At 40.9% G+C, this 12,077-nt stretch overlaps 1 pseudogene; it reads left to right on the forward strand.

Moving 5' to 3' along the window:
* The first annotated feature begins 9,152 nt into the window (after nt 1-9,152).
* LOC113907754 lies at nt 9,153-9,441 on the forward strand (annotated as a pseudogene).
* The last annotated feature ends 2,636 nt before the right edge of the window (nt 9,442-12,077 follow it).

Raw genomic sequence — 12,077 nt, forward strand, 5'->3', positions numbered from 1 at the left:
CATACAGCCAACTCAGAGTTAGCCTGGAAAGGGACTATCTCAGGGTGTGGATCTAGCAGGGTGTGCTTTCAAGACCAAGGACCTGTTCTAGAATGGAAAAATAGAAGCTGGGTCAGCTCCCAGTCTGAAGAAACATAGTAGTTGACCCTTATTAAAATTAAGTTTTAATATTTTTATCCTTTCTGTTAAAGATAATGTTCACTTAAAACATTCAAGAAATATAGAAACTACCAAGAGGAAAGATAAAAACCACCCAAAGCCCACAATCTAATTTAAGTTATTCTTAAAAGGTGGTGTACATGACTCCCGGAACCTCTCTGCCTGTCTACCTCTCCACCTAGAAGTGGTTCTGACTCACTCACAAGCACCTCCAGAGACAGTAGAGAATAGTAGCCTGGACTGAACTTAAATCATCTTCTATTCTCCTAGAACAATTATTTTTTAAAAAATTTATTGATTTATTAGATAATAACTATTGGGCTTCCCTGGAGGCTCAGATGGTAAAGAATCTGCCTGCAATTCAGGAGACCCAGGTTCGATCCCTGGGTCAGAAAGATCCCCTAGAGAAGGGAATAGCTACCCGCCTCCAGAATTCCATGGACAGAGGAGCCTGATGGGCTATGGTCCATGGGGCTGCAAAAGAATCAGACACGACCAAGCAACTCAGCACGCAAACTGTATTGGTTATTTCCTATAAGCCAGGAACTGGGCTAAGAGCTTTCTGAATAGCAGCAGTTCACTAAACCCTGACAGTAACCACATTAGTCCATGTTTCTGTTAAGGGAATTGGAACTTAGAGAGGTTAAGAAGGTTGCCAGAGGTCACACAGCTAGAGAGTGGCAGAGTCAGAATTTGCTGAACTCAAACAGCCAGACTCTAGATGTTGCACTGTGTTGTACTGCCAGAGAGGAAACCAAGTTTTTAATTTTAATTTTCAAAGAAATCCTTCCCTCCGCCCACTCTGGGTTTCAGCCACAGAGGCATTCCCTTAGTAGAACAGTGTTTTTTTTAATAAAAAAATTTTAATTGTCATACAGTTGATTTATATTAATTTAATGTGTATAGCATAATGATTCAGTATTTCTACAGATTATACTCCATTAAAAGTTATTACAAGAATAGCTGTAATTCCCTGTGCTGTACAATATGTCATTGTTGCTTGTCTACTCAGTTCTTGAACTCTGTCAGTCAGTACGCCTTGGCTCGCCAGAGTTGGGAACCTATGGAGAGAAGGGAAAGAGACGACCTGTATCCGTTGAAAATATTAGCAATAAAGAAAAAGAGAGAAGAAAGGAACAACAAAAGCGGTCAAGGATGGAGAAGTCTGATACATCAGTGGAGATTTTGCGATGTAAGCAGGGCTAACTTATCAAACAGGCACAGTTACTGAGGGCTCTACGCTACTTTTAGAGCCCATGAAAATCTTTTCATTCCTTTAACGTCAGGAGAAAAATAAACTCTTAGGTCAAGGAAAATAGTTCAACTTAAAATGTTAATGTATTTATCATTATATCAATGCAATCATAAAATATATCTTATAAATGTCTTTTTATAAAGGAAGGGCCACGAAGGCAAATGTGCCTAGGGTCCACACAAAAGTCACACACAGCCCTGGATCCAGTGGCATGTCCCAACCTATTCAAATTTACTCAACATGTGTGTGCCATGCATTCTAGGATTTTTTTTTTTGCCACTAATGATATTATTATTCCAATTATAGAAATGAAGATTTCAAAACCTGGGAAGAAGTCAGGACACAGAAAGTGATGGAGTTGGGAACTGCTCCAGAAATCCTGATTTTCAGTTCAGGTCTCTGCACAAATGTGCCATAGGAAGGGACAGATGTGGGGTGGAGATCAATACAGGAAAGAATGCAATAAAAATTAAAAATATAAGAGGTTTTATCATTGGCCAAGTATTTCCTCAGGCATCAAACTTGCTTCCTGATGTGACATTTAGGTGCCAAAAAGAAGATTAGGCAGCTCAAGAGGGCGTGAGGGAAAGTGAGTGGACACTGCTGGGTGCCCAACCAAAACCAGTTTCATTGACAATCTATTAAAACGAGAGGAAATATTTGCAACTCATATATATGACAACATCCAAAATATATAAAGACCTCATAAAACTCAATAGCAAAACAAACAATCCTATTAAAAATGGGCAGAGGATCTGGACAGACATTTTCCCAAAGAAGACATACAGATGGCTAGTAGGAACATGAAAAGATGCTCAGCATCACTGATAATCAGGGAAATGCAAATCAAAACCACAGTGCGATATCACTTCACGCCTGTAAGAACGGCTTTAATCCAAATGAAAGGAGACAACAGATGCTGACAAGGATGTAGAGAAAAGGGAACCTTTGTGCTCTGTGGAGGGGAATGTAAATTGGTATAGCCACTATGGAAAACAGTATGGAGGTTCCTCAAAATATTAAAAGTAGAACTGCCACCACATGATCCAGCAATTCCACTACCAGATATTTATCAGAGAAAATGAAAACACTAACTCAAAAAGATATATGCATCCTCCATATTCATAGTAGTCTTATTCACAACAGCCAAACATGGAAAGGACCTAAGTGTCTGCTGACAGATGAATGGATACAGAAGATATGGTATGTATACACACACACACACACACAATGGAGCATGATTTAGCCACAAAGAGAATGAAGTCTTGCCATTTGTGATAATACAGATATACCTGGAGGGCACAATGCTGAACGACTTAAGTCAGACAAAGACAAATACCATATGATCTTATGATACATGGAATTTAAAAACAACAGTAACAACAAAACACCAGGTTCACAGATACAGAGAACAGACTGATGGTTGCCAGAGTTGGGGTGGGGATAAGTGAAATCAGTGAAAAGAGTCAAAAGGTACAAACTTCCAGTTATAAGATAAACAAGTCCTAGGGATGTAATGTACAGTATGGTGACTGGAGGTAACAACACTGTATTGATTGCACATTTGGAAGTTGAGAACAGATCTTAAAAGTTCTCATCTTAAGAAAAGGAATTCTGCAACTATGCATGAAGACAGGTTAATTAGACTTACTGTCTAACATGTATCTCAAGATAATGATTTGATACTTGTATATATTGTCAAATGATTTGCAATACGTATGAATATATACCTGAAACTGATATAATGATGTATGTCAATTATACTTCAATAAAAAAATAATTTTAAAAAAATTTTAAAAAAGGGAAAGAAACTTTGCCAAGTGGTTTACTATTAGACGTTTCACTTTCCTTTGGAATCATGTTCTCTAAAGATAAATAAGACACTAGAAAAACAGGATTGGTTTAGGCCCTTTGCAGAAGTTAAAGCTTTCTCATGAAATTTACTAATATTGCATGCTGCTATTACCATATTTAAAGAAAGGTTGCAATAAAATGTAGTAATGGGTTAAGGTTCTTCACTGATAAATGTGTGGTTTCTAAAAATAGCTTCCCCATAAAGACTGCTTCTGTTTTTTATAAAACATATATACACAAATATCTGTATGTCTGCTATATATGTATAAATATGTATATACACATATACCCTTTTGCTGTTTATAAGTTAATTTTACCCTGAACCTGGACTTGTGATTAGATAGGTAGCACCACATGAGTCATGCAAACAAAAAAAGACATGATCTCATAAGCATTATTCAAAAGTTTACCCTATTATTCTAAAGTCTTCATGATTCTAGAAGCAGCAGCAGTCTCTGCCTCCCAAACGGCCAACTAAGGGAAATGAGATAACTACCCTTGCAAAAGCATAAGGAGAGGATAGTACCCCTGGGAGTCAAGATCTGATAATCACACCCCCAAAGTCATGATGGTCGAATCTGAGACAAAGCCCATACCCAAATCTAACCCTCCAATGTCAATGATCAGGTCCATATTAATTCAGACTGGGGTTTGCCTGAGGTTCACTTTATGTAGATCTGAGAAAGCAGTAACAGGACTTAGAAGAGACACAGAAGCATATTTTCCTTGTTAGCTGCAGGGGAGAATAATGTACAGGAAAAGGTGACGTAGTGATTGTCTCACTTATTCTCTCCCAAATGAATAGCCTTCCACACCAAGGATGAGCTCACTCACTATTAGTGGAGTAACATCTGGTGAGCAAGAGCCCCCAGCCGAACATGCTGTTGGTTTGGGACTATATTTAACAGACAGAAACCTAACTATTGTTGCATGTATCACATATGCAGTCCAATTATACTGTGAAAAAAAAAATCTCAAGTGGTAAGGAAATACTCCTCAAAGTATTTTAACATACAAGATTTTTCCTTATGAAGCAAGGCATTAACCTGTTCCAAAAGAGATCCTAGGCTATTATTAGAGGAGAATATCTTAGACATGTGACAGGGGCCTTCTCCTCTTTGGCTGAGGCATGGATGCCTGCCATAGCTATCTAAGTTTAAATTTCAAATCATGGATAGGAATCTCTCTCCTTCAATTTCCCTTCCCATTCTTAATTTCCAGGCAGGCCTGCCACACTGACGATGGTGAATTCTGCAGTGTAATTTATCTAATAGATTTACTGTAAATGATGAATCACCCTAGTATTTAAATCTAATGAGTAATGCTGTAAGTCAATTTTGGTTTTTTAAAAATGCAACATAGCTAAGGTCATCAGTTAAATGTGCAAATACAGAGTAATGTGTTCGGAACACGCACAGTTGGTCCTAACAGTCATAAGGCTGGAATACTCTGGAATCTGCTGTATGCCAAAGCTTTTAGGGGAGATTGCTCATTTAAAATCATGACATTTGGAATAAGAGATAACAATTTTATTCCATCAGGACTTGGGAAACTCCCTCAAGTTCAGGCATCTCTCATAGTTTTGCCCTGTGAGATGTAGTAACATTTTGCTGTGAAGAGGCTACTAATAAGCTATTATTATTTGCATATAAAAGACTGATTATAAAAAGAAGGTCTATTTACTGAAGAAAATGTGAGAAATTCACAAAAGCACAAAGAAAATACAATTCATTCTGATTCCAATCACCCAGCCCTTTTTGTGTACGTCAGTCTTTTTCATTTGAGTATATGTAAGCGTTTTCTTATGTTATTAACAATTTTTCTACAATCTCATTCTAAATAGCCATGTTAATATTACATCATATGGCTATACCATAATTTATCAAATCAGTTCCCTATTGGACACTTGGCACACTTCTAATTCCTGTTGTTATACTAGAATGGGTTGCCATGTCCTCCTCCAGGGGATCTTCCCAACCCAGGGACTGGGAAGTTTCCCGCACTGCAGGCAGATTCTTTACCCATTGAGCCACCAGGAAAGCCCCAAAACGCTACTATAAAGAAGACTGTGGTAAAGATCTATGCCACTAAATCTGTGCACACAGAGGTGATCATTTCCTTAGGATAAATCTGCAGAGATTAAACTGCTGAGTCAAAGTGAATGTTTTTAAGGGTTTTGATTCCTGTTGAGAAAGGCTTTATGAGAGAATAAGAGATTTGTTTCCTTCTTTGCACAGGGTATCCCCAAGACCGGATGCTCAGATCTTCTTCTTCAGTCTGCCTCTGGTTCCTCAACTACAAAACAAAAAGGAAAACAATGATGCTTATTCCACTTAAGGACTTATATTTAGTTCCTTATTTAATCTGCGCAAGCATCCTGTGAGATGGGTCCAGAGAAGCCAGAACTTGAACCTGAATTTCCTGTCTCAGAAGTCCATGCTCTAAAACCACTAAGCTACAGTTTCTTCCACGTGTATCACTTATCCATTCGTATTTTGTTTAATTCAACAGACTGCACAAGACCTCCTGTTCTGGTATAGGAGATACGGTGGTGAACTGAATGAAGTCTTTGACCTCAGGGACTTTCTAAGCGAGGAGACAGATGTTAAGTTATAATATCAGGTAAATTCTATAAAGAAAGATAAGGCAGGGAAGAGGGATAAAGCATGACAGGAAAGCTGTTTTAGATAAGGTGATCAGAGAAAGCCTTTGGAGTGGATGAAATGATGAAGGGAGGTCATGGGGGTATAAGGAAGACAAGCTCTCCAGACAGAGAAGCAGCGGTACCAAGACTCATGCCTTGGGTGTGTGGGGGAACCACACAGAGACTGTTGGGGCTGGAGCACAGTAAGATGCTGGGGAGACTGTTTATACTGAATCTATGAGTTCAGGCTCAGCAGACTCGGGGCTGGGAGGTGTTAGAGATCAGAGATGCAGCTGAGAGACACAGTTGAGCTCCCAAGTCTAGGGGAGTTGACTGACATTGCCACAACGGTTCTGAGGGAAAAATGGCCAACTACACATTATTCTTTTATTCTTGAATTGCTGTAGGTAGCTGGGTGTTTAGGCCACAGTATTAAAACTCTAGCCCTCTATGCCTAAGAGCAACCCGTGTGATCATATTCCTGGACTCAAAGGAAAATTTTAAACCTACGAATCATTCTGCCATATTTATTACCCCTCCTCTCCAGGCAAGGGTGATGCCTGCTCCCTATACCACTGCCTATAGAAAAGAAACAATCATTTTGACTTGAATGACCTTGCAGAATTAGGAAAACAGCCATTCTGACATTCCAAATGATGTGGTTATTAATCACTTTAGAGGATAAACACATCTATCTGGAGACCAGCTGTTTCCTGATGTCATTTAGCTTCTTCAGTCCCCCCTGTTCTGCTGCAGGAAGGAATCTAACTTCCTTTCCATTCTCGGGAATGTGTCTTTTGAAAATTAATTTGGGATTCAATTAATGTATTATGCATTATTAAAAATCCAAGTGTTCTTACAGACGAATTTCTAAGAGTATAGTGACAATATTATTGGTTAGCGGGACTTACCTGCAGCAAAGGAACTGGGTAACACAAGGCTCTCAGACACAAGAGACGGGGAGTAAGTTGAAAGCTTTCATGGTTCCAATGTAAAAACCCAAGAGACTTAGTGCATGAAAAGAGCTAGAGTCCCTTAGAATCATCCAGCTTCAAAATTTAATTCATTCTGTGCATGCTATAGGGAAAAACCTTAACAGTGGGGTGAGAATCTGCTTTAGGGAAATACTCCATAAGTTACTTGGGTGGCAGGTACATCCTGAGAGCCCGGGTACCTGGAGACAAAGAAAGAACAGTCCTAGCTATAGTTCTGTACAATAAACACCTACAGGTGGAGAAAACTGAACAGATAGGGAAAATGGGAGAGCGAAGGTGGAGAAATACAGGGATGTATCTTAAAATCTCTTAAGATGCAGACTATGCAGTGTTCTGTTTTATGATCTTTTTATTTCTGTGATGTAGATCCTACCTTTACCATCCAAATCTTTAGTGAGTTCTGCTCTATACATAAATGCCTTGTGAGAATGCAGTATATGTGTGAGCCTGTGTGCTGTGGGAATACACGGACTGAGCTCCCCATTAGGGTTGATGTGGTGCAGAATAGGCAAAGTGTGTGCCACATGGCAAGATAATCTGTCAATTACACTAATCAGCAGAGGCAGGATTCAGAGCTAGAAACAACAGTGAGAGTGACAGTCCCCCAGGAGTTTTCAGAAATTTGGGGTTGGGCACTGGGCTTTGGAAAAAATATGAAATGGGAGTTTGAATCGTCTTAAGAGGCAAAGGGACTCATCTAACATCTGGGTTACAAGGTAAGAAGTCATTTTGCTTTTGAAGTCTATGGCTGTAGTTAAGATATAAAATTTAGACACTGAAGTTTCTCATTTAACAACTTGGGTCTTGGGCTGAGTCTCTAGAAGTTACACAGCTCTGTTTTCAGTTCAGTTCAGTTGCTCAGTTGTGTCTGACTCTTTGCAACCCCATGGACTGCAGCACTCCAGGCTTCCCTGTCCATCACCAACTCCCAGAGCTTACTCACACTCGAGTCCATCGAGTTGGTGATACCATCCAACCATCTCATCCTCTGTCATCCCTTTCTCCTCCTACTTTCAATCTTTTCTAGCATCAGGGTCTTTCCAATGAGTCAGGTGGCCAAAGTATTAAGAGTTTCAGCTTCAGCATCAGTCCTTCCAATGAATATTCAGGACTGATCTCCTTTAGGATGGACTGGTTGGATCTCCTTGCAGTCCCAGGGACTCTCAGAGTCTTCTCCAACACCACGGTTCAAAAGCATCAATTCTTCGGTGCTCAGCCTTCTTCACAGTCCAACTCTCACATCCATACATGACCACAGGAAAAACCATAGCCTTGACTAGATGGACCTTTGTTGGCAAAGTAATGTCTCTGTTTTTTAATATGCTATCTAGGTTGGTCATAGCTTTTCTTCCAAGGAGCAAGTGTCTTTTAATTGCATGGCTGCAGTCACCATCTGCAGTGATTTTGGAGCCCAAGAAAATAAAGTCTGTCACTGTTTCCATTGTTTCCCCATCTATTTGTCATAAAGTGATGGGACCGGATTCCATGATCTTAGTTTTCCGAATGTTGAGTTTTAAGCCAACTTTTTCACTCTCCTCTTTCACTTTCATCAAGAGGATCTTTAGTTATTCTTTGCTTTCTGCCATAAAGATGGTGTCATCTGCATATCTGAGGTTATTGATATTTCTCCCAGCAATCTTGATTCCAGCTTGTGCTCTGCTTTAGCTATTGGTAAAAACTGCACCAAATTCTACATTTCCCAGTATTTCCTGATTTCTGTGACCTTAAAGTAGTTCTTCATAGGGTCAGAGACTTTGTCAATTGACACATGAATCTTACAGAAGTTACATGCAGTTGTAATATTCCTCCCCACTCCACCAAAAAAAAAAAACAAAAAACAAAAAAAACAACCTACAGCAAAGCCTCAGGAAGTATCAGGCTGGGAGATTTGTGGAATGTGGTTCCTTGAATCTCCCCAGTTCTTCACAGGAGACAGGCCTGGTGCAGTGGCAATGACATGCTACATGACCATGGCCGTCCTCTCAGATAACAGGAAGCCCCAGCTAGAGACCTACAAAACTTCTCATCAAGCACCCAACTCTAAAACTTGATCCTAGGGTCCTTCTTGGTGGTCAAGACTCTGTGCTTCCCCCTGCTGGGGGCATGGGTTTAATCCCTGGTTGCGGGACTAAAATCCCACATGCTGTGCGATGCAGCCAAAATAACAAACAGAAAAACCCTCTATCCTACTTTTCATAAAGTTATAAGAAGACCTTTCTCATGGTGATGATCTCCTAACAAGAACATGCCTCTCACAAAGGGTGTCCTTCATCCCTCTCCAGAGGAGAAGAGGAAACACAAGAAGAGGAGCCTGGCACAGAGCCCCAGTTCCTATTTCATGAGTGTGAAAGGCCCAGGATAGTGCACAATCACCACCATCTCCAGCCACACACAAATAGTAGTTTTGTGTATTGGCTGTTCTACTGTCCTCTGCCAGCCTACAGGAGGCAAAGCTTACAGAAGGATGCTCCTTCAGGCCGGAAGCCGCACTAAAAGTATCCTGTATCAAGATGGGTGGGAAACCATCCCCATAAACACAGTTTGGACACACACACAAAAAAACAGTTACAAGAAGAGAAAAAGCCTTCAGCAAGCTCTATCACTCGGCTAAAATAGATTCCAAGCACAGTTCTCAGTACGCCACATCACCTTTGCCCCACTGAGCAAAGGTTGCTGAATAATTACTAGACACCACATGTGTGGTTGCTTCGCAGTTACATCCTGAAGACAAGCACAAATTAAATCGCTTCAGTACTTGGGAGGGGATGAGCCCAGCAGGACTGGTCAGGGCCTCCCACAGAGCTCTAGTTAACAACCGGTTGATTGGGATATACAGGACCTGTGATACTATGCTAACATGGTCAGACATCCTTTACCAAAGGGTTGCACTGGGCTCTCTGTAGAATAATGCTGTGAGCCAGAGAAGGACTTTCTGATTTCATATGTAGGATTTTCTTATGTTCACTGAAAGAGTAACTTTTCCTATCTTAACTCCTACCTTTAGAGAAATCAATTTGGTCTGGACAGGGTACAATCTCAGGAACATTTTGCTTGCAATTTGAACTCAATTCAATCCAATTTAAGTAAAATCTGAACAAAATTAAAAGAACTTTGAACACTTAAAAAAAAAAAAAGAATACTGAAATAACTCAGAGAGTTGAGGCATGATTCTTAGGATTTATAGCAGTTCTGAAGACCTCAGTGACTGGAACCAGGCACTCAAACACTCAACACTGTCTGTGGTTCTTCTGGATCTCATTCTGCTACCTTGAGCATATTGATTTTATTCTGTTTTACTATAGAAAGTAGGCTCTTTCTTTGTGGTGGGAAACAAAGTTTTAGCCAGTCCTGGGCTTTCATCACGCCTGAAGGAAAAGGGGCTTCTCTTATCCACTACAAGGTTAAAAAAAATCCTGGGGCAGGACTCTGATGGGTTGGGTTTAAATCATGTTTCCAATCCTTGGATGAATTCTTGCAGCTGAAAATAAGAACCATGATTGGCTCAGACTGGTTTTAGGTCCACCCCTGAGGTTAAGGGAGTAGATTCCGTTACCCTAAAGAAGGGTGTGGGGTCACTGTGCTCCAGGCAGCTACAGTCCAGTGTGTGCTAAGTACTGTCTGACTCTTTGTGACCCTATGGACTGTAGCCTGCCAGATTTCTTTGTCCATGGGATTCTCCAGGCAAGAATACTGGAGTGGCTTGCCATGCCCTCCTCCAGGGGATCTTCTGTACTCAGGGACCAAACCCACACGTCTTACGTGTCCTGCATCGGCAGGCAGGTTCTGTACCACCAGTGCCACCTGGGCTTCCTGGGCACCTATACCAGTTTGTACCATTCCCCCCATTCCATTGTCTCCTTTACTCTAACATAATTCCTTTAGCGGGAAAGGACTACCCAGGAAGTCAACCTGGCCCAAAGAAAGAACTCTGAAAGCTTCCTCTTCATCTTGCTGTAGCTAATGTTGGCCATTAGGATGGATGGTCTTGTTGCTTTGTGAGGTACTATGGTAGGTTTTATGTCTGAAGCACAGGTAGGCTTCTGGAAATTACCTGAAGGTAAGAAAAAGAAATCAAAACTTCTTGGAAAACTGTAAAGTGCTATTTCCATTGTGATCAGGGGAATACATATGGGCAGACAGCCTCACATTTAGAAAAAGCTTGTCATCTTTAACATAAATTTAGAGGGCACTATCTTTGAAAAGTATTGTTTCTACTAGAAAAGGAACATGGGACATGTTTAATCCCACAGTTATCCACTGGGAAACTGCAAGAATGGTGAGGGTGCAGAGGTTCACATTAGCCTGGCATGGAGACTTCAAATGAGTGATTGGACCTGTAGTGCAAAGCTCATCTTGGCTGCCCTTGAAGTCTCCCAATTAAAAGAGTGGATTGCCATAGCTATTGTGTCCTTGAGTTATCCATGCAGGGTTCAAGGACAAAGGATGGGGTGAGATAGCAGTAAGGATTTGGCTTTGAAAGACTAAAGAACTAAGCCATTCTTAGAAGTGGCAAGAGGAGACTGAAGTTCAAGCAATGGAGCAAAGTTAGGAACTAAGATATTTTCACAAGAGGACACTTACAGAGGACTTACAATGTTTTCCCTTGGGCTGTGGGAAAATGATAATTTGTCTCCCCATTTTTCTTCTCCTCCTGTATTATAAACCTCCCTAGTTTTCACTGGATGCTTCCCAGGTGGCACAGAGGTAAAGAATCTGCTTGCCAATGCAGGAGACGCAAGAGACATGGGTTACATCCCAGGGTGGGGAAGATCCCCTGGAGAAGGAAATGGCAACCCATTCCAGTATTCTTGCCTGGAGAATCCCATGGACAAAGGAACCTGGAAGGCTGCAGTCCATGGGGTTGCAAAGAGTCAGACACAACTTCGTGACTGAGCATGCTAGTTTTCACCAGCCATTTAATTAAGCATATGAGATTACCCACAAGTTCTGCATTGGTGTTATGGGGAATCAAAAAGAAGAGCCACAGAAGGAAGTGTGATTTTATATCCTTCCATGGAAGGATAAGGCAGAGAAGGATAAGGCATGAGAAAAGGAATCCTAGATCATTCAGGTGGGAACCAGGATGAGAATCAAAGCAGAGCTGGGGGCCATGGGAAGCAGCAAGTGACTCACAGAAGCAGCTGCAGAGGGTGACTCAGGAGCAAATGCG

This window comes from Bos indicus x Bos taurus, chromosome 17 (assembly GCF_003369695.1).
Source record: "Bos indicus x Bos taurus breed Angus x Brahman F1 hybrid chromosome 17, Bos_hybrid_MaternalHap_v2.0, whole genome shotgun sequence".
Taxonomy (NCBI): Eukaryota; Metazoa; Chordata; class Mammalia; order Artiodactyla; family Bovidae; genus Bos; species Bos indicus x Bos taurus.